At 50.3% G+C, this 21736-nt stretch overlaps 1 protein-coding gene across 1 annotated transcript in view; it reads left to right on the forward strand.

Moving 5' to 3' along the window:
• CUX2 (cut like homeobox 2) overlaps positions 1 to 21736 on the forward strand; it is a 75729-nt gene that overhangs the window by 9696 nt on the left and 44297 nt on the right. The window lies entirely within an intron of this gene.

A 21736-nucleotide genomic window follows, 5' to 3' on the forward strand; every position in this document is an offset into this window, starting at 1 on the left:
AGGGGAGGGAGGAAGAGGAGGGAGGGAGAGAGAAGAGAGAGAGAGAGAGGGAAGGAAGGAGGGAGGGAAGTTACGCGGGATGAAGTTGCGGGGAGCGCGGCCCCCCGCACCGCTCCGCCAAGTTTCTTGCGGTCCCCGCCCGCGGAGCGGAGCCGCAGGTGCCCGCGGGCTGCGAAGTGTCCCCGGTGTGTCCCCTCCCCGGTAGTGGCGGGGAGGGGGGGGAGGGGGGGCGGCTCTGTCGTTGCATCCCCTGCTCGTGTTTAGAGCCGTGGAGGGCAGAGACTCTTTATCGAGGTGATGATGATGATGATGATGATGATGGATGCGCGGTAGCCCGGGGGATGGCGGAGCGGGGCTGCCCGGAGCCCCGCCGCGCTCCCATTGTTGTTGAGGGCCGGGGGTTTGCGGTGCCGGTGCTGGGGCTCGGTGAGCCCTGAATGTCAGGGCAGGCGATCGGCATCAGCCGGTCCTGCGGGCCGGCTCGGGTAGGGGCCGGGTACCGGCGTTTGGGACTGGCGATGGATGCGGCGGGAGAGAGATCCTTTGTGGCTCTGGGCAGGTCACGGCTGCCGGATCCCGCCGTAGTGCCCTCGGTCTGTGAAATTCACGGTAAGTCCTTTGTTAACGTGTCCGAGGGAAGGTTCGTCAGGGGATGCTGACAGTTTGTGACCTTACGTAGGCACCGGTGTAGCGGGGAGGCGGATAATTAACACAATAGCTCTCCCAACATAATGGGATGAAACCCAACCTGGATCTCCTACAAAAGCTGAAACGCTCATTTACATGGATATTAAATGGGTTTATCCCTGTAGGATATTACGGAGTTTAAAATGCAGCGTGCTTCATCGGGGAGTAAACAAATTGAAATGCGATTTATGGGGCTTCGGTGCTGTATCAACAGTTCCAGCATTTAATACATTTTGGCTTTTAAGCAGATTACGTGCTACATCTGTGATACGCGACCCTAAAAGTAATGCAGGTACGGCGGCCGGTCGGCTTGCCATGACTGCTCAGTTATGGCATTGTGGTTGGAAAGGGATTACGGGTCTAAGCGCTTCGGATACAAAAGCATTCCTCGCTGCATCACGCTAATGACTTTTCCTGGGTGCGCACAGACCTTTATTTAAAGACAAATATTGGCAGCTACTTTTCCGTGGGTTTGTTGCGGCGGGGTGGGGGGGAACGCTTTGGCAGAGGGAGAGGTGGGCTGGGAGGGAGGTGGGCAGCTCTCCTTCCCCGCCGTTCTGCTTGACTGGGTGGCCGTGGCTGGGGTGCGGAGCTGGAGAGGGAGCAGTGGGGATTGACTTCTGTCCAGCCAGCGGTTCTGCCGTCTCGCTGGGATCACGGTGGGAAAGGTGACCTTGTGCCAGCTTGGTCTGATGCCCTCTATTTAAAACAGAAGGAAAAAAAAAAAAGTAAACAAAAAAAAAAAGGAGGGGAAACAATTCATTTATTATTCTTCCAAGAGCTTTTTCCTTTTTTTTTTTTTTCCTCCTTCCTTTTTAATGCATGTGGCTGAGCAGCTCGGCTGGCCTGGGGCTGGCCAGGAATGGCAGAGTTTGAGCAACCCTGATGAATGGTGGGCATATGTAAAACATGCAGATAACGTGCTCCTCGGCAGCACTTTGATCGAAACGGCGTTGAGCCTTTTTACAGCAAACAGTCTCGGAAATGAGAAGAGATAAAATTCTATCAAAGATAATACCAGACATATTTCACTGGGTTATGAGATTGTTTTATTGTGTACATTACTAATGCAGTATTTTTTTACAGCTTTCTTGTGTATAATAGTCATAGCGGGATTCGTACCTTTATGGGTTTTTTGTGTTTTAATTTGCTCTTGGTTTATTACGTTGCAGTTAGCACTGTGTGGGTTACATGCTCTGTGTGCCGGATGCTGTTTTAATCTAACCCATTCTGTGTTGAAACAGCAAAAAAACGGGAAGAGTTGTGAGCTGCTGATTTGGGATAATAAATACAACCGCGAGTGAAGGGAGAGAGACCGATTATAGCCATCTTTTATAAATGTCTTCACATCTCATTATGCAGATGAGCTCTGGTTATACGGCTCCAGTGTTTGGTTCGTCAAAATGCTCCTCGTTTTATTTCCCGTAATGCAAATGCTCTCCGCGTGCCGGAGCGGAGTTGGGCAGAAACTTCGGCGGCGGCTCTGCCGGATGGCGGTGTGCCGGCAGCCTCGGCGCGCGGCGCGGTTGATGGAATGTTTTCGCTGTTCAAAGTTTAGGGGAGGGGAGGAAAAAAAAAACAACTGTGGATGTGATTAAAATATTATAACCTTATGATATTCTGAAGTGCATAAATTTTACATATCAGCTACAGAGGGAGTTTAGACATCCATTAAATGATATGACAGCTTGACTTATCTAAATGTGCTATCATTTAACAATGTGTCAAAATTCTTCTTTATATAGACGACAGCAGTAAATAAGCTATCAGTCCTCTTGGCTGAAGCTTAATTTCTGGAGCTTGGACTAATGAACTTAACTGCACTCTTGTGGAGCAGCCCGTGGGCAGGATAACCTCAGGGGGAGGCCAAGGTGGTTTTGGGGCTGTGAATGGGGGGAACTTCATCTCTGCAAATTCTTCAGGTCCCATATGTTTTTTAGGGCTCTTATGGAGAGACTAGTGGGACCTTCCAGTTTCCTCCAGCACCCAACACTAACTGTTCCCACCCCTGCTTTGTGGAGGTGGGGTGGTGCCTGTGCCCAAGGGGAAAGGGTGGGGGGAAGCCTGAGGGGGCTCTGAGTGTCCCCAACTCAGGGGAATTTCATCTTTCCAAGCTGAAATCTCAGGGTTTGTGCAAGTGCAGCCCATGCCCGGGGCTGGCTGAGGAGCACTGTGGGGTTGTGACTGGTTTGTTCTTTCCAGTGACTCCAGCTACTCCCTGTGTGTCAGGGCATGGGGGAGCCTGGGCTGCAGAATTGTCCCTTTTAAACAATTCGTATGAATTTGGGAGCAGTGGCACTAACGAAGCCTGGTTCTCTGCAGATGTCTCTTTCATGATTGGGTTATCTGGTGTCTGATAGTTGTGCGCTCTTCTGGAGCGGTTCCCAATGACCAGGGTGTTGGTGATGGTGCTCTTCATGTGGATTCTTTGCTGTCTCCTATTGTGACTGTGCTCTGTGGCCCGTCCTTGGGCAGGGACACTGGTGACGTTTCTTTCTTTCACCCAGGAGCCCTGTTTTCTTAGAGATTTAGGGCTATGGCAGCTGGGAATGCTTGTCATGTGCCACCAAGGAGGTTCAGATGAACTGACCGAAGCGTAGCTGATGCTCCAGCATGGCACATTAAAACCTCATCTACTGGGGAACTCGTGTGTCTCTGGATGTCACCGTCATTGACCACTTTGTGGTGTCCCCTTCCTCCACTGCAGCTCCCTCCTTGGGACAGGCTGAGGTGCAGCATCCATCCCGCATCCCACTGTTTCCCCCCTAGTCTTTCATTAGAAGCAAATACTTGATATTTCTAATATTTCCAGTTTATATGTGAAGGGGAGAATGAGATGGGCCACGTTCCTGGTCCCACCCGCTGTTGGGTCTGTGTTGTGTGTCGGCAGAAAGTCGGACCGTGAAGTTCCTGAAGTGAAATGTGGTGGTTTTTTTTTTTTCCTGTGGCTGAATAATTGAGATGCTGCCAGACAAGGAGAGAGCTGCAGAAAATGAGAGTTTATCTTTAGCTCTGCAGCTCTCACTTTAGAAACTGGTGACCCCAATTCCAGCCCGAAGAGTGACTTCTTCCCTAATTAATAAATCCATTAATTAATTGTGTGCGTGCTGCAGCCCATTAGAGATGTACGCGCTGGCCTCCTGATCCAGTTTAGTGGATTGTCTCCGTGGCCTTGGAGGGGGAGGCAAAAAAAAAAAAAAAGGGATTGTGACCAAGAGGCAAATAGGGGACAGGGATGGAAATATAATTTGATTTTGTGGGACTGAAGGGAAGGGTATCAGTCCTGCAGCCTCCTGGTGTGTTATCCAGCTTGGAGATTGGCATGGGGACAGCAAGCCAAGCGCTGGGGGTTGCTGTGCCCACCGAAACGGGGGAGAGCACGGCGGGGGCTTCTGAGGTGGAGGCAGCTGCCTGTTGCCCCCAGCTCCGGTGGTGGAGGAGCCTCTTGCATCGACGCCCTGCGTGGCTTGGTGGCGAGAGGGGAGCCATTTCGTTGGGGTCCCTGGGCTGCGTCGTCACCTCCCGCTGCCTTGCGGCCATGAGTTTGGCAGGGCTCGGCAGGGCTTTTGTGCTGCAGGTGGAGCTGAATGTTAAAACGGTTGGTGATCCGAATTATTATTTATGACCAGATTAAGCAAACAGTACACTCCCAGCCTGCGAGTCCTTTAGGAGGTACTTGCTTAACTAGATAACCTCAGCGGAGCATGCAGAACTCGCTATTCATCTCCCTCCATATGTTGGCACAGGAGCTGCTCCCTTCAGTTAATTTTTCTTGCTGTCTGCAGAGACTTCAAATAAAAATGCAGGCATAATTGTTGTGCGCGCTGGTCCCATAGCTACTGTTTTCTCTGCTGAATGGAAAGTTAACTGTTGGCAAAAGAAGCACCATCTTTAAATGCAGAAAGCTTTGCTTGCCTGTGGATTTGGGGGCTGGAGTGGCCCATCTGCTCCCTCATTTTCACATCCTATTTTTGCTGGTTGGAGAAAAGCCGTGTATTTGGGTTCTCAGGTCGGCTGCGTGTCCCGTGGGATGGTGGCGATGCTGCTCCCCTCCTCTCTTGGGTGCCGGCGTAATCACGGTGCTGTATGTCCCCACCTGAGGGAATTCCCATGTCTTGAATTTCAGGGAATTATCCCGGGAGCTGCTGACACAACACAGCAAATTGAAAATGTGGGGCCGTTGTTTGCAGGGAGGGAGGGTGATGGTGACCTGCAGCGTCCTGCTCCTCAACAGCCTGCCTTGACATGAAATTAATTTAGGGTTCAAAACCAATGGTGTGTGCTCCAGACCCCGAGACAGAAACCACACTGCAGCTTGCTCACTGTGTTAATGGTGCAGCAGATTCCCTCTCGGATGGGAAAAGGCACGTTAGAAGCATCTGTTCCCCCCAAAAAGCCTGGGTGAAGTTGCTCAGAACGTTTTGTACCATCCTGCTCCTATTACTGAAAGATGTAATTCCCCAACTTGGGAGATAATAAGCAGGTATTGACTTCTGCTGGGGTCATTATCAAGATTTATTCAGTCAATATGGCTTCTTGGGTCAATAAATCTTGAGGTTGATAAAGGAGGAATATACACTTGCAGACTTTATTAAAAAGTTTTCCCCTTTCGTAACACTTTCTTGTGCGTGTTGCATTAGGAGCTATGACGGAGTTTTCTTTTAATTACTTTTTTTTTTTTTTTCCTGGTGAATGCTTTCCTGCAGCTTTTGGTGTGTCTTGGCAAGACAGCAAATCCTGGGAAGCAGGATTCGGCCCTGTGCTGGGTCTGGCTTGTTGGAGATCGCTGCCTTGCTAAGATCCCTCTCTCCTGGCTTGACTTTGGTGATGGAGCGGGGGGTTTGAGGGGAGCAGGGTCTGGGGGTGCCTCACCCCGTCATCTCTGGGCTCTGTGGGTGGGGCTGAGCCTGGGGCATTGGGTCTTTTTTGTGGGAGAGTTAAAACTCAGGATTCCTGCTTCCAGCCCACAGTAAAATAATGGGATTGTATCCCCTTCTCTGTTGCAGGCTGAGAAATCTGTGCGATTTGGGATGGGGTGAAACAGCTCTGATGCTGGGTCGGGCTCTGTCAGCTTGCTGCCTTGGGCAATGGCTTTGTGCCTCAGTTTCCCTGCTTCTGAGGGTGGCATATTCTTGCAAACCAGGATTTTTGGGGTGAATCACCCCAGAAGGGACCTGACAGCATCCTGCGTGCCTGCGTGCTTGTCCATTGTCTCCCGTGGCAAAGGGCCCTCGGTAGGGTTGCATGTGCTGTTTCGGTTGCCCATGCGGAGGATCTCGGGGGGCATCTCTGGGGAGAGGTCCAGGCTGTATCAGTGCGATGAAGAACCAGCTCTCGAAGCCAGCAAGCCACCAGCCTTGGGGGGTCATCAGCAAAAGAAGGCTTAGATAGCCTGGAAAGCTGAAGTGCTCGTTATTTAGTGCAGTGCTTGTTAATGAGCAGGGGCCCAGGAGCGTCTGCCCCTTCCCAGCTTGGCCCCAGCCAGCACTGGCAGATCCTGGGCTTGGGTTTGGGGTGGAGGGGGAGCCCTGGATGAGGGGCGCAATAAGCGCTCACCCCGGACTTGCAGGCAGGAACCCTGTCGGAAGGGCAGAGTGCAACGATGGGCTCCTTCAGCTTCATCTGTGTATTTAACACGATATATTTTGGCCCTGTCTGCTGAAGAGCTGCTTTGCAGCAATCGCACAATCGGTGGTTTTGCTTTTAAGTTGAGCTTCCTGATTTCACGCAGCTGAACACGCCAACACCTCCTTCCAAAATGGTTTCAGTGGTTTTTCGGGTTTTTTTTCTGTTTTTTTTTTTTTTTTTTTTGTTTGGTTGGGTTTTTTTTTAATTGTTTAATACGGCCTTGCTGTGTAATTATTTTTTTGACTACTTTGGTGTAGCACTTAATGATTTCCCCAAAGCTGCAACAGGACCCCAGAGTATTGATTTAGCTGCAGTTTAAGCGACTCGCCGCTAACGCGTGGCCGTTTTAATATTAATTGCTCGGCGTGTGCGTGCTAGCTAGTTCTTCTGCAACGCGGATTTCTAAAAAAGTAAATAACCAATTTGAACCCCGTGTAAATATTCCTCTGGTGGGAGCTGTGCCGTGCGTCAGCCTCGCTGAGCACGCTGCCGTTGCCTTTGGTAACGCTCCCGCAGTTTTACACTGAAGTCAGGACCTCGGGCATCCTTTGTTTTCTTCCGTCGGGATAACATAATAAAGTATTACCTGGTGCTGGCAGCGGGTCTTGTAATGTGCGGTGTAAGCACAGCCGCTCATTGGCGCCGGAGCTGGTGTGTTATTGCTTAGCCTGGCTGCAGAGGACATTTATTCTTTATTAATCACGCCGACAGGGAGAGCTGCCTTCGTCTGCGGCTCTCGAAGCGGTTTGCAAACATTGCTTCATCCTTGGGAGCTGGGTAATTATTACCCCTCTCATCCCCCTGGCCAAGGGGGGAGCAGTGGGGTCCGGCGGCGCAGCTGGGGAGCGGAGGGCTCTGCCCCGTAGGGACACAGTTTAGGGGAGCCCCCAAAGCCCCCCATGATGCCCACATGCAGTGCAGCAGTGCGCAGCGGCTGGGATGGGGTGATGGGGAGGATGGTGCCCTCCAGGAGGAAGGCTCTTGGGGACTGCAGCTCCCCGTACCGCCCAGGACAGCAGCTCGCCAGCCTCCCTGGTGGGGCAGAGCATTGTGGTGGGTCCCCCGAAGTCCCCTGAGCAACGCCCTCGCTCCCCAAATTCAGTGCTCGAGTTACCAAGAAGGCTTCTCCGCGAGGTCTCTGCCCCCTCGAGCGTCCCCTGATGCCACATTTGTTGTACCGGATCGGGATGCCCCGGCTGTGCCGCTCCGATTCCCTTCCTCTGGCACCGGTGATGGGCTGCGCTCCGCTGATCCCACCTCCGAACTGCCCCCAGCCCCGGCAGGCCTGAAGGCTGGTGGGGGCCAGCAGGTGCCTGGGGCTGGTGGGACCCACCCAGGCCACGACTCCGGCACATGTCCCGGCATCCAGGACAGCGGTGGCCATCCAGGGCCAGCAGCTTTGCCCGCTCCCTTCTCCGCTCGGCGCACGCCGGAGAGGTAGCGTCTCCTGCCACTGCACTTTTCTTTCAAATAAAAGCAGCTAATTAACATTATTCTTTAATTATTGCCTTTATCAACAAGGGGTCTGGTTTATACCAGCAGGATAGTCGCTTTCCCTTCCACTACCCAAGCGAATGCTTCAATTCCTGTTGCTTTTGAAATGAATTTGATGTCATCTGCCCATTGTCACTTAATGGGGACACTTGGGTAATGATTGCGCGCTCCAGCCCTGTTAGCAGCACTGCGAGCGTGTAATTTAGCCCCTTAGGCAACGGTACTTTTGAAATCTCTGGATAGTTTTGAACTCTCAGTTCTTAATTAAATATGCAATTTTTCACGGTAACCAGGTTAATTCTTTTGTGTTGTGTTGTAATACTGTTAGGAATTTTCATAGTTCTTATTAAACATTATTCAGGCATTGTGAATTCCATAATTAAAAAAAATGAAAAGAACAAAGCTTGATTCACTTCTTTCTTTTCCCTGGTTAATTTATCAAATGAATTTTGCAAATTTTTCTTTTTCTCCCCAGACGGCGTGCCAAGTGTTTTAAAGGGGAAGGATTTAATTGCTCTGTAGGGATTGGTTGGTTATGAAGGATTTGGCTGTTTGATTAGTAAACCCTATTGGGAATGGTTTAATGCTCCATGATCTTAAAAATTGTCTGATTGTTAGGCTCTCCAAGGATGTTTTCTCTTTTCCTTATGTACGGCAACAGCTTTGCACAAGTGTGATTATTAGATAGTGAGGAGGGAGCGGAGGGGTAGATGGTCGGTGCTGGGTGAGCCTGCCGGCCCGAGCAGCACCGAGGGAGCCGCTGCGGTCCCCGGAGCGGTGGTGATGATGGTGATGGCAAGACCAACTAGCAGATTGCAGGAACGGACCGCTGGCTGTGCCAGCCTTCGGCTGCTCCTGGGCTGGGTCCTGCGCTCAGTTTCTTTTCCAAGACTCCTTCTCCGATATCTACCTTGTAATATAATGAGTTATACAGAATATCTGATTTACCAAGAGGCCAAACCCTGCTGCGTTCTCCGTGTTTGAACCGTTCTGGTATCCCACCGGGCAGCATCCCCGTAAGGATGCTGAAGTGCGTGGGGAGGTCTCGCTGCGGGGCTTTTGTGCAGCCCTGGAGCTGGGTGGGCAGAACCGTGCATGAGGAGGGGTGCGGGGCTGCAGCCTGCTGGGGGTTTAATCCAGGTCCCTCATAGCAGGGGAGCTTGTAGAGCTCCGGTCCGGGAGTTACGTGGGTGATCAACTCCCTCTGCAGAGCCTGGGCATGTCCAGCCAGAAGCCTTTCACCAGGGAGGCTTCAAAAAAAGGGAAAAACACCACAAAAATGCTCTGCTGGTGTTTTTTTTTTTGCTGGTGGGGATGGCACTCGCTGCCCCGTTGCTGCTGCTTTTTTATTTCTCCCACCCCTGCGTAAGAGGGGGCTGGGCTCTGCCCTCACACCCCCAGCCCCAATACCTTCAACTGGGATTTGGATCCAAAATCAATGGAGGTGACGTCTGCGCGCTGACGTCAGGCCTGCGGGGATGGGCTGTGACTCCAGCCGCTTCGGTGTGCCGAGGAGAGCACGGCTCTCCAAAATCCTGGCTGGGGAGGAGCCCGGGCTTTGCTTCCAGGGCAGCTGGGCAGCATCTCTGCAGGCGCTGCTGCTGCTGCCAGTGGCTCTCTGGGTTGTTTTTAAAGTGCTTTAGGACTTAATATAGGGGGAAAAAAAAAAGTCAGTGTCTGGTATTTGGAGCCATACTGTGCCGGTTGGGGTCCCCTGAGTCCCCCTGAGGTTGTGGGGTGAGGGATGGTGCTGGGCTCACTATTAAATAACTGAAAAGCCCCAGCATGTTGCTGGCACCCAGTGGGTTTTTCGGGAGGGCAGGAGGGGTTTCGCCTCGCACCCGACGCGTGGAGCATTCCCGGGAGGTGTGGCTCGCTGGGAGATGGCAGCCCAGTCAGGATCGATTGTGGCCAGGCTGAGGGGACTCCCCAGGGGTTATTTGGGCTTTAAGGAGAGGTCAGAGAGTCATTAAACTTATAAATATTTCACAGTTTTAGAGAAGAGCCGTTGTTATCTTTGAGCTTCATTTATGTGGTGCCAATTTTTCCCCATTCTGGTTCAAGCCTTTACGTTGAGTGGATCAACCAGGCTGATGCTGCCTGTGGCAGGGACAGCACCCGGGCAGCTTGGGGTAGAAAATAGTGTTCAACAGCGTTGGGCAGGGGATCTTTGCCCCAAAAAGCATCAAAACCTGCACTTAAAACTGCCACTTCCTCACCCTCGCTGAAACTTGCAGAAAGGTGTTGATTTGAGGTTTGGGAAGCCAAGTGATGCTGCTGTGGCTCAGCCAGCAGCCATCCCGGTTCGCTCTGGGTGCTGGCAGGAGTGCGGGGTCGGAGCCTGCGGTGAAGCTGGGGCTCATCTGCATCCCGGGTACTTTTGGGTGAAGGATTTTTTTGGGGGGAGGTACGAGTCAGCAGCACGCAAGTGCCCAGGCTCGGCGCTGCGGCCCCAGCAGAGCCAAGCCTGGTCCGTGCCAGCTGGGTGTCCCCTGGGCACGGTGTGACTGCGGAGGAATGTCACCAGCTCATAAAGCAAGATCCAAGAGGCAATACCCAGCGGTGGCATCAACCCATTGCGATGTCTCCATCTTCGTGTTGAGCAGCGTGGGCGAGGAATGCAAGCGGGGCTTCAAAATAATGATTAACATGTTAAAAAAAGATCCCAGTTGCTCCCCCAATTTCCCTGTTCCTCCATAGCTGAACCAGCAATGCTGGGCTACGGTTAAAGCAGGGATGCAAACCGTTTGCTCTATGGATTTTGCTTGACGGTGGTGACCTGGGGCTTGAGCAGAGACCGGCTGTGTCCGCAGGGCTGCCTGGGCTCTGCTGCGCTGCCAGCGTGGGGCTGCTCCCCACAGTGCCGTGCTGAATCCAGAAAGTCATTTAAAAAACAAAAAACAAAAAAAAAAACCCACCAAAAAGGACTAGACATTTGCAAGGCAATGCCGAGCAGACACCGGTAATGTATTCCCAGGCATGACACAGAGTGGCAGCGTGTCGTGAACCGCGTCCCCGGGGACCCCCGGGTCTGTGATATTGGCTTTAACCCCCACTGGCTCCAGTCGGGGCGTAAATTCATCAGGCTTACGGGTATTGCTCTTGGACTACTGAATAATTTACAGTTGCAGAGCCCAGCCAGGTTCAGGTCATCGGGGTTCATGGGTTAATAACAGGTTTGGTTTTTGTTGTCAGCAGCTGCCTTGATAACATATGAAAGAATCCTATTCTGTTGATTAGATTTTGAAATGGATCAATTTTTAATCAGCAGAACATCTGACTCACTCAATAAGAGTAGCGTGGTGGAGACAGGACGAGGGTCTCGTTATTTACAGGATTGTTTGTTTTTACTAATACGCAAATCCTCACCGGGGCTGGAGCCTGCCCCCCACCTTCCCTCGCCCCGGCTCCCCCAAAATAAATCATCGGGATTATTTACAGCCTCGTGCCAGGTATTTGATTCATCTACTGATTCGGTTGGAAATCCATGATGCTGTTTAAGAGATCCGAGGGCACGCTGGAGCTTTGATTTAGCTATCTGTTGTTATCGATGGAAAAACATTTACTTACCAATCGCCAAATCTTATCTGTAAAAGCACCTTGGGGGTGCTTGGCTTGCCCCTTCCTGAGCATCCTGGCAGGGAGATCCCTCCTCGAGAGCCACCGAGAAGCACCTCAAGATGAGCTTGTGGGTGCTCGGACAAACCCCAGTGGGACACAGAGAGGTCCTGGGCAAATTCCTGAATGCGAGCAAAGTTTCAGAGGGATTAACTTTGATTTCATCATTAATACTAAAGGAGCTGGATTCCCATTAAAAGTTAAATACTGGGTAGGGATCTGGCCAGATACTTCTTTTGGTTTTAAATTATTTTGATTGCTCGGGGCACAAAAAGCATCCCAAACTTGACATATTGCATGACATCTTGATAACCGCATGCATTTTTGTAAAGATGTGCATATTTTTTTTTTATTTTTTTTTTTTTTTCCCTAAATGGAGTCAGCTGGGTCAAAATTTTTGTAACAACCACTGTTACACGACTTCCTGAAAATGAAACTCTATTTTCTTTCTTTAATGTCAGAAAAGGTAAAAATCTTGTAAATAGAACTTTGGGAAGAGTGTCACTAGGGTACAGATGACTGCGGTTGCTGGCTGGGTGCTGGTGGCTGGCTGGGGATGGTCGTTGCTGGCAGATATTGATATAGATAAGAACTCAGTCGTGATGGTAATTTGCATGGTTTTGCCCTGGGTGCTTTGGGATTTTCCTTCTAAAACTTGTGCCTTCTGGCAGTCTCCTCAACCTAAATAAATATTTTCCCTCTTGCCACGAATCAATTAAGATCGTGGCTGTGTGGGGGCTTGCTCCTGGCAGGTTTTTTTCTTGAAGGAGTTGCCCCTTGTTTAAAATGGGGTGTGTTTATGCATTTATATATATAGGGGTTTTGTTGATTTGATGAGGTAGTGATGGACACAGCAGGGAAAGCATGCTGAAGCCTCTGGCCGGCGCTGGGATGCGAGCGTGGGGATGAGCTCCCTGGTCCCACCGGGTGCCGTAGCCTATTCCAGCCCCATGCGTGTCCCCTGTGTTTGCTGGCCTTTGGCCACCAGCCACGATCTGAGGTCTCCTTTGGGGCTTTGCAGTGCCCAGTGCTATTACAGCGCCATAAGCCCGAGGGCTCATTTCTATAACCTGGAAATAACGCTGCAGGTAATAGGTGTTTGCCAATAGTCACAGCAATAGCTTGTGGGCTCTCGTGCCTGTCAGCGGGCACGGGCGATGTATCAGCTTCTGCTGAAAACGATAGCAACATCAGAAGGTTAAATATGCATGTTATATCATCCCTGGCGGGTTTATTTTCAGGAGAGCAATGGGTGTCACAAGTTCACGACTTCAAAATTAAGTTTATTTTAGTGCCGCTCTGAGCATCTGCTGGTTATTTTCTGAGATGAGTTGAAAGAAAAACGTTTTTGCGAAGAGTAGAGGGGCAGCTGACCTGTTTTTTTTGTTTAATAATGGGTGCTTAGAAACCATGGATGATGGGTGTTTAGTGTCCATTGTCGGGCAATGGGGAGCTGCCCAGTTCTTGTGGCTGAGAAAGGCAGCGGCTCCTCTGGTGACTTATTAACTCTCAAAATTGCCCTTGTATTTAGCAATTGAGTAAATGAATCGCTGATGAGTCTCTGGGTTTTAGTGTCATTGCTTCAGACAGGATTGACCCAAACCAGCGCTGGGGCTGGTTCTGCCACCCCCATGGGTGCAGCATGATGGGAGCAAACCACACTGGTGGGATTGGAGACAGGGCTTTGCTGCTTCGTTGGCAATTGAAGGGCATGCGAGGGGCTTGCTCCTTTGCAGCTGGGTGTTCATTTTTGGGTCTATGAACTTGTGTTCATGACGGTCCCAAGGCTGGCAGGTACAACCCCGTGTGTTGCTTGAAAGCTGCGCTGATTCAATCTGGAGTCACTGAGACCAGCATGTAGTCCTGTCCTTTTTCCTCCTTGATTTTTAAGCCATTCTTTTAGATAGAGGCTCCTGCAATTTTGGACGCTGCAGGGGTATTTGGGTTTGTTAGGGGTAGCCGCAGGGGACATGAGGATTGCCTTTTGGCAGCAGTCCTCTTCTCCTTACCCATCCCTTGCTCTCTTATTGAAGAGCCTCCCCTCCTACCAGGATGCACGACCTGAGCTTGGAAGGGTTTCAGTGTTTCGGTCTTTTTTTAGGCTAATAATTAAACGATAACAGAGCCCAGCTTCTCTTTATTTAAAGAGCAGATGGAGCGTCCTGAATATTAGCATGGTCCTGGCTCCGACGGCGTCAGCGAGTCCTGGAGCTCGGGGTTTGGATGTGCCCCCCAAGGACCATGTTATTGGGCAGGCAGGGGGCAGCAGCCACGCGGGACGCCGCTCGGCCACTCAAATTGACAAGGGCATCGTTAGGTAGAGGTGAGCCGAGATGTTTTTCCTTCCCTCCCTTCCTATCCCGTGGCTGAATCCTGGCAAGCTGCTTCAAAAAGCACTGTTGGACCCCGATGGCTCATAACTCCTTCCCACAGCCTGAGTCGGCAAAATCTGGCACGCTGCGGCTGCCGTGGGCTCGGCTGGGTGCCGGGTGGCTCTTCCTCCTTCCCACCTCTATGAGCAGCTTGTGAGCAATCCAAGGAGCTGCTGCTTTTACAGTTATAACCAGCGTGGGTTTTTTTTGGTGACAAATAACTTGATAATGGATAATCCCAGTCTGCTACTTTAAAAAGCTGTAAAAGAAAATAGCACAAGCGCTGGCTGCTGAGCTTGCCCGAAGCTGGTTGCTCGCTCCTTACCATCGCCAATGTGGCACCGCAGCGATGCATTCGGGGCTGCAGATGCCGTTGCAGAGGGTCTGGATCAATCATCAGCAAAATCTCTGTCTTTCCCCATTTTGTCTCTAACCGGCATCACCATCTAGCAACTGCGTTGTTTACCTCCCACACTGATTTCTCATTGAAATGCCCTATTTTTATTTTTTTTCTTAAGCAGCTACAATTGATAATTTAGCTCTGGATAAAGCAACCTTAGAGCTTTTTATTTCTCAGAGGCCAAACATTGATGTTGTGTGAAATGGGAGCTTTGAGGAGGCTTTGTATGGAACTTAGCTTCCTGAAAAATTTATTTACTGCGACTGTGATCTGCAGGAGTGAATTGATGTTTATCTATAGTGGTTCTTGCCAGAAAAAAAAATGCATAACTGCACTTTCTTGGGAAGCCTTGAAAGGCCTTTTAAATAAGTGTCTAATAGTAGGCTCTCAATAGCAAACAGCCAGCTTGATAGACAGTGTACAGTATATTATTAAGTATAAGCAGGCTTAATCTTTTTCTCATGTTTTAGAGAATGCTTTATAACCTTGTGGCCAAAGAATTCATGATCGCCAGGTATTTGAAGCTAAGCAAAATTATACCGGCTGTTACTGCTGGGGGATCGATACTGCCGGGAAGCGCACGGGGCCGCGAGCTCCTGCTTGCAGCCGGCGAGCTCCTGCTCGCAGCCCGTGTCCTGGCGCCGGCTGCTCCCAGGCAGTCCTGGCTGCGGAGCTCGGATTTAGGTGGCACATCTGTAAGGGGAGGGGGGTTGGTGGTGTTTCCCTGGAGAGGGATTCTTGGGCAGGCGTTATTTTTTTTCATTCTCTTTTGTAGCTGTCAGGTGGGAGCTGGGGGTCCCGGCATCACGCTGGAGATGTGCGCAGGTCCCAGCTCGGTGATGGAACCGCGTCAGAAAGCTGGATTTGGGCACTGTGGGATGGAGCTGGCTCACCGGCATCTTTCCTCTGCTGGATGTGGCAAAATAAATAGCAGAAGTTTTCTGTCCAGCAACGTTTGCCCCAAGAGCGCTGAAGTCACTGGTGAGCCTGCGACCGCCACCTTCGCTTGCGGTCGGGAGCCTTTGCTTTCGCCGGGGCGGTCTCGGCCGCGCGCTTTGGTGCCCTCATTGCAGTTGTGTTTTTCTGCTTCCCTTCCCCGCGCGGTGTTGGATCCTGGGAGCTCTGGCCAGGAGTCAGGGAATCGATAGATGGTTAAGGTGATAAGTGGCTTTGCTAAAAACCAATTTTGCAAGAGGAGTTTGCAAAGAGGTTAGCGGAGAGGATCTGCATCTGCGCCCCAAACAGCTCGCTCCAGCCAGGAGCTCGCCTCCGACCTGAATTAACCTGGGAAGCGTCCTCGGTGTGGGTTGTGGCCACTGTTCTCCTGCTCCTGTAAATCAGTGTGGGTCCTATGGGAGGGTGAGCCCAAGGAATAAGTCTTTCCTCCAGAGAGAGCGTTTGTGGAAAATCAGAGAGGTGAGTGTGCCTGAAGGCAATGTAAAATTAAACATGCAGAATTTGCTTAGCTGATAACTTCTAGCCGGTCTCAGAGCCAGCGGCTCTGCCAGCATTACAGTGCCAGTATTTACACAGGGATGAAGTGTTCCTTTACGGCTCCTCCAGCGTGGCCAGGTCTAAGCAGGCTTTGCTGTAATCTCCACCATGGCTGGCTGCTGCTTCCAACTCTATTTTCCCTTGAACAAACATATTCATTGCACCCACCGTCAGGAAGATTCCGTAGCCCATTTACAGTGCGCTGGTCGTTTTTGGCATCGCTCGGTGGTGCCGGTGGGACGATGCTGTGCAGAGACACTGTTCTGCCTCCTGGCACCAAGCATGAGTGTCCTCTGGTCTCATGTCACCATGTAGCCCCTGACCACATGTTGCTGCAAGAGATGGATTTGGGAGGAATGGGCAGAAATAGGGAGCAGCACATCTCAGGGGTGTTTCACCAAAGCAATTTTGACCACCAACAGCCACTATGTGGTCTTTTCAGAGGAGGTGAAGCTGATGGCCCCTAAGATCCTCCTTTCTAACTAAATTTTGCAACTACTTTCTGTCTGTTCCAAATGCAAAAGCACTCTGCACATGTGACGAGTCCCTTAAGACAGGATCCAACTTGCTGCGGTCTCCATTGCTGTATCCAAGGGGTCCTACCTCCCTCCTGGGGCTTTGCTGACCTGGTCCTGCTTTCATAGGTGGCTCTTTGTCTTCGTGGAAATCCCTGAGCCCTGCCTGCTCCTTGAGGCTGCCTGGTTGGGGTGTTTTTGGTGGCATCACATAGAAAAAGTTGGCTTGGGCTGGTGCTTTATTTAAGAGTGTTGTAATTTTCCTCTGGTTCATCCCGTCCCTGGTGCATTCTCATCTCTGCTGCCCCTGGGCTGCAAGGTGGCGAAGGTGTGGGCTTTCCCACCTACACGTTTGATTTTCCATGAGCAGAAATAGGTTGTTTTTAGGCTTTCTGGCATTTCTCAGGCTTGACTCATCTTTTCCCACCTACAAGGCCAGGGATATTCCACAAACTCCAGCCTCAAGCCTGGAGCACCAGGGCTGATGGTGGGGTGAGCCGGCAGCAGCATCCCCTCTCCCCTCAGGCAGCAGTTCTTTATTTTCCCTCTGTTTTCCCGTTTATCAGGTGGAATTTCCCCTTGGCCGGTGACCCCAGAAGGAGCATCACGGGGTGCTCATGCATTGCTGTTGGGCTTTGCTTTTGTGCCATTATTTATTACTACATTGCTTCATTATGCAGCCACGGTTCGAATGCTGTGGCTGAAACCACCTTATTATTTTATTTTTTTAATCATCGTGGGGAGGCTGTTTCTGGATGCTGATTGATGGAAACATCTTATCTCCTCTAGTCAAAGTGTCTCCGCTTTGTGTAGTAATGAAATAGTTTGACACTTTGACAAGAGTGTCAAACACTTTTCTGACGATGCAGACAGCAGAGACTTTGATCTAGGTGCAAACTGGTTTCATTACAACAAACAGACCCCACTTTCATCTGGAAAAGAAGATAAGGGGTCCAGTCAGTGCTAAGTAGCAGCTGCTGTTAATAATTTTTAAAATAAGAAAAAATATAATAATAGAGTAGTTAAGCTATTATGTCATATTATAAACTAGCCTCAGTGCTGTGGAGTGAAATAAGGTAGGCATAATATCAAAAGTATGAATGATAAACATGAGAGAATCCTCCTAAAATAAAACAGAAATGTTCTCTTTTGGAAGATGTTCAGATTTGTGTTTCAAGCTAGAACGTCTTCCGAAATGCCTTTTCTGGAGAAAATACGTCTTGTTTTTCATAAAAGTGGCATTTTCCATAAAAAAGAACCACTTCTACTATTAGCTTTCTTTGTCATTTTCCCCCCCCCCCCCCCCCAGTTTTCTCTCAGCCAAGCCTGGAGATGTTTTAAGTCCTGGTGGGAGGGCTGGAGGGGGGAATGCTGAACATACAGCCAAGCTGACAAAATTCTGCTCAGTCATGAGCTTTTCTTTTTCAATAGACAATTTTGAGTAGAAATGGGTAAAATTCCTACCTGCTATAACGATGTTGGCGTTAGGCAGCCTGTACTGTGCCTGGATTTGGCCCAAGTATGTCTAATTAAACGCAGCAGCACCTTTTTTCTGTTTTGAGTGTCGGGTTTGTGCACAAATGCCCTATGAGCAGCTGAGGAGGATTTACGTGACGTATGGAAATTGTTAGGTTACAGCAAATCCTGAGGTTTACGTGAAGGTTTTCTCTTCCCTCTGTGCTGTACAGCAGAAGCGGCATCAGCCTGGACGCAGCGTTCAGTCTGGTCTCCTCGGGAGTTTTGTTTTTGACTGTTTTTGCAGAAAATCTCTTCCCTTTGAACATCATAGACTAGATGATTGTTGTAGGTCGCTTCCAACTGAACCATCCCGTGTCCCATCCCATCTTTCCCCTCCAAGCACTGGTGCAGCAAGCACAGCCTGGCACCGGGAGTGGGATGTCCCTTAGGAAGTGTAATACCACGGGATCGTGTCCCCTCTCCTAAAGAGTGACAGTACATCCCAGGCAGCTCATCCCAGGGTTGGGGTGCTGGGGATGGTCCCCTCCCTGTCCATCCCACCCCATCACCAGCTAGGATCCATCCCGTCACCGTTCACTGTCACTGTGGGGGTCCCTCCGTGGGCCATGCTGACCTCTACAGTGATGCCCGGTGCTGGTGACCCCACCACTGGGTTTGTCCCCTGCCCTGCTCTGCCCTTGGGCATTGGCCCCAGAGATGTCCCAGAGCCATGGGGTGAGGAAGCACACGAGGTGGTCACACATGAGCAGAAGTGCTTAATTTAGTGCCTCCTTAATTAGCGCAGCAATTCCTGCTCCTCACCCTCATCCCTGCCCTCTCCACACTGGGGGCTGGAGCACAGTGAAATCCTCCCTGGGAGATGCCGTATTCGGAAATGACAGGGGATTTGGGGCTTAATTTTAGCCAGAACATGTGGCTCGTTTTTAGATGCTTCTCAAGTCGCGTCGCGGTGGCTTTGTTACAGTCGAGGAAAGGAAAAAAATCCCCCAAAAAACTAGAAAGGCGACGTGGTTTAGATGGTATCTCTCCACAGATGGAGTTACAGAATTTAATACAAGGAAGCTTTTGCAAGTTGCCCGGTCTGCGTCGGAGCGTGGAGAGCCTGCGTTTGAGATTAAAACTCACATTTCATTTTTATACACTGTGCTTAATCCAATAATGATTCTGTGTTACAAACGGCAATAATATCTTTCAGCATAGTTAATCAGAAGAGACTTAATGCTGTCACTATTTATTAACCTTTGTTGAAAAGCAAGAAGTTTTCTTCCTAATCTGTGATTGTTGCTCTTGTCAGGCTCTATCAAGTGCAAACCAGATTTGGCATTCGTTCCAGCGGGGAGGATGCTGCCGCGTTCCCTACCACCCGCTGCACCCAAGCCCTGTGTAGGGATGTGGTCCCGTACGGCGCAGGGGGAGTGCTTTGGGTGCAGGGGTCCCCTGTCTCCCATCCCCATCCCCACAGCTCCCAGGCGGGTTACAGCGTCATCTGCTCCTCCAACCGCATGGACCCGGGGGCTGGGGTAAAGAGGCAGTTTTACCCACCTCGGGGATTATTTTTTGGCTGCCTGATCCATGTTCTTGCATCCAGGTGTCCCGGGGGGGGGGGCAGTTTAGGGCAACAGGGTCACGGCATGGGGAGATGCTCTCCTGGCTGGGTGGCACTGGAGCAGTGACATTCATCTCCAGTGATTTGCAGGAGGTTAAGAGACTTCCAGAGGCTTCCCCAAAACCTCAGGGGATCCCCCCCACCCCACTGCCTGTGTCCATGCTGGGGGAAAGAGGGTGTTGCTAGGCAGACCAGGAAGTTAAGGGGTTTTTGTGAGGATGTGGTGGCAGGGGCTGAGCTGAGGCGTGTAGAGGCAGCTTGTCCCTCGCATCCAAAAAAGCATCCCTTGCATCCGAGCATCACCCCCGTCCCCGGCAGAGGCAGGCAGGAGGCTGCAGGCAATGCTGCCCTTGAAATGGTGGCCCATGGTGGCATTTTCCAGGGTGGTGGCTCGAGTGGTTCTGCAATGCCGGTAGCCAAAATGTGAGTTTTGAGGAGGGGAGCAGCTGAGCGTACGAGGTTTTTTGAAGCTCTGTGGTGATAAAAGGTCACTGCGCGAAGGAATTTCAGCCTTCGATATTCTCCCGTTTGTCTCCTGTTGCAGGGAGGCCAGTGCTGGAATTGGCTTGTAGGAGCACCTGGAATTAATGAGCCAGCTTGGTGCCGTGCAGAAATCGATGCTTCTTGCATTAATTGTGCTGTGTTCGAGCTTCGGCTTTTTATTCTGAGTTATGTAGTTACAGGGAGAGATGTCTCTCTTCGGCACAGCTCTCAATCCCATGGGAAAAGGTCCTTCTCCCTGCGCCCGTCCTGCCTGGGTGTGGGTGCCACATCCCGCCTCGCTGCCAGCCGTGGGATGCCCAGCGCTGGCTGGAGCAGGAAAACCAAAAACCACAACAAAAAGAGACCTGTTTTGGCCTGTAATTGGCCAAAGGAAGAGTCTGCTGGTGATGGTCGGGCTGGGTGGACAACTCAAGGTGGAAAAGCCGCCGGCACCCGGCTGTGTGGCACCGCTGAGTCCAGCTCCGGTTTGCGATGGGAGATGGACGGGCAGGAGGGGGGCGAGTCTCCACAGAAGGCTGGTGCCTCCTTGCAAGTGGGTTTGCAGCAGCTTTTGCATTTATTTACAAATTATTTTGCATTTATTTGCAATGATTTGTGCTTTCTGTAACCGAACATCCGTGTGGATGGAAAGCCAAGTCCCCCAGACCCTCAGGGATTCAGGAGGTGTTTTGGAAGAGCAGGCATTGCTGTTATTTCGTATTTTTAGGGTGGACTAGTGTCAAGCACTATTCTGATCTCAGCTTGGGCACTCGAACAGGTGCAGTTATTTTACATACAGCCACGAAGAATCCCGCTTTGCTAATATCGTTAAAGCCTAAACATGGTATTTGTATTTTTAGCAAATTGTTCTTTATGGTATTGATTTACATGTAATGTAGTCCTTGCATGAATAACTACCATAAATCTGGAAGCATTTATTATCTGAAATAGCTGTGAACTCAGTCAAATCCTTTATTTGTTAGACACAATTACGGAGCTTAAACTGCGTGGTAGAGAGTAAAGCGTAAACCATATTTTCTGTGACCAGCTCAGACTTTCTGCCAGCTAGCCCATTGATCTGTGATAAGCGGTAAGGGTTAAGATAATTTGGTGAAATGAAAAGGTAGGGTATAAATTACAATAAATGGGATCTTTGATCTGGCCTGTCAATATGGGGGATGGTGCTTGCCTCTGCCTTCCCTGCCTAGCTCGAGAAATTAACTTTTGAACTCAGTGGTTCCGATCTTTTTCTCCTGACTTTCATCCTTTGTGCTGATGGGCAGCAGGGACAGGCACTTCTTTGGTACCCTATTGATACTGAGCCCAGGAAAGCTGGGCTTTGTGGACCCAGGGCTTACAAAAATAACGTAAATCTTTTTTGGTGTTTGTGAAACAGTGATCGTCTAAAAAACCCAACGCCAACTCCCGAGCCCTCGCTGGTGCTGTGTGCCAGAAATGGAGGGCTGGAGTTTGGAGGGCTGGAGGGTTTCTTGTTCTAAATTTAGCCATTTAAAAGAAGATTATGGACTATCCACTTGGGACTTTTAAAAAGGCTTTCACAATAACTCTTGAAAGCCTGATGCCTTTAATCCTGAACTTTAATTTAAAATAAAGAAATCTTTTCAACTCTCCTCTTTCCCCTCCTCCATCCCACTATGCCAGACTGAGGTTCTTTCTAACTTGCTTACGGAGCAAAGATGTGCTAAGCTCTTTTAATTTCTTATGAAGATATTTATTTTTTAATAGAAAGAAAATCAAGTCGACACTCGAGAGTATACACAGCAGTTTACCGTGATAGGAGGAATTAATCAGTCTATAAAGTTCAAAATGTACAAAGAGGGAAGAAAAAAAAACCCCGACTGATCAAACACGAGGCTCTTCTCTGAGATGCGAAGATAAAAGCCTTTTTCTCCGCGAGCTTTTCCACTATTGGCAGCCAGTGGGATCAAGATATTTTTTT

Source organism: Leptosomus discolor, chromosome 16 (assembly GCF_034619465.1).
Source record: "Leptosomus discolor isolate bLepDis1 chromosome 16, bLepDis1.hap2, whole genome shotgun sequence".
Taxonomy (NCBI): domain Eukaryota; kingdom Metazoa; phylum Chordata; class Aves; order Leptosomiformes; family Leptosomidae; genus Leptosomus; species Leptosomus discolor.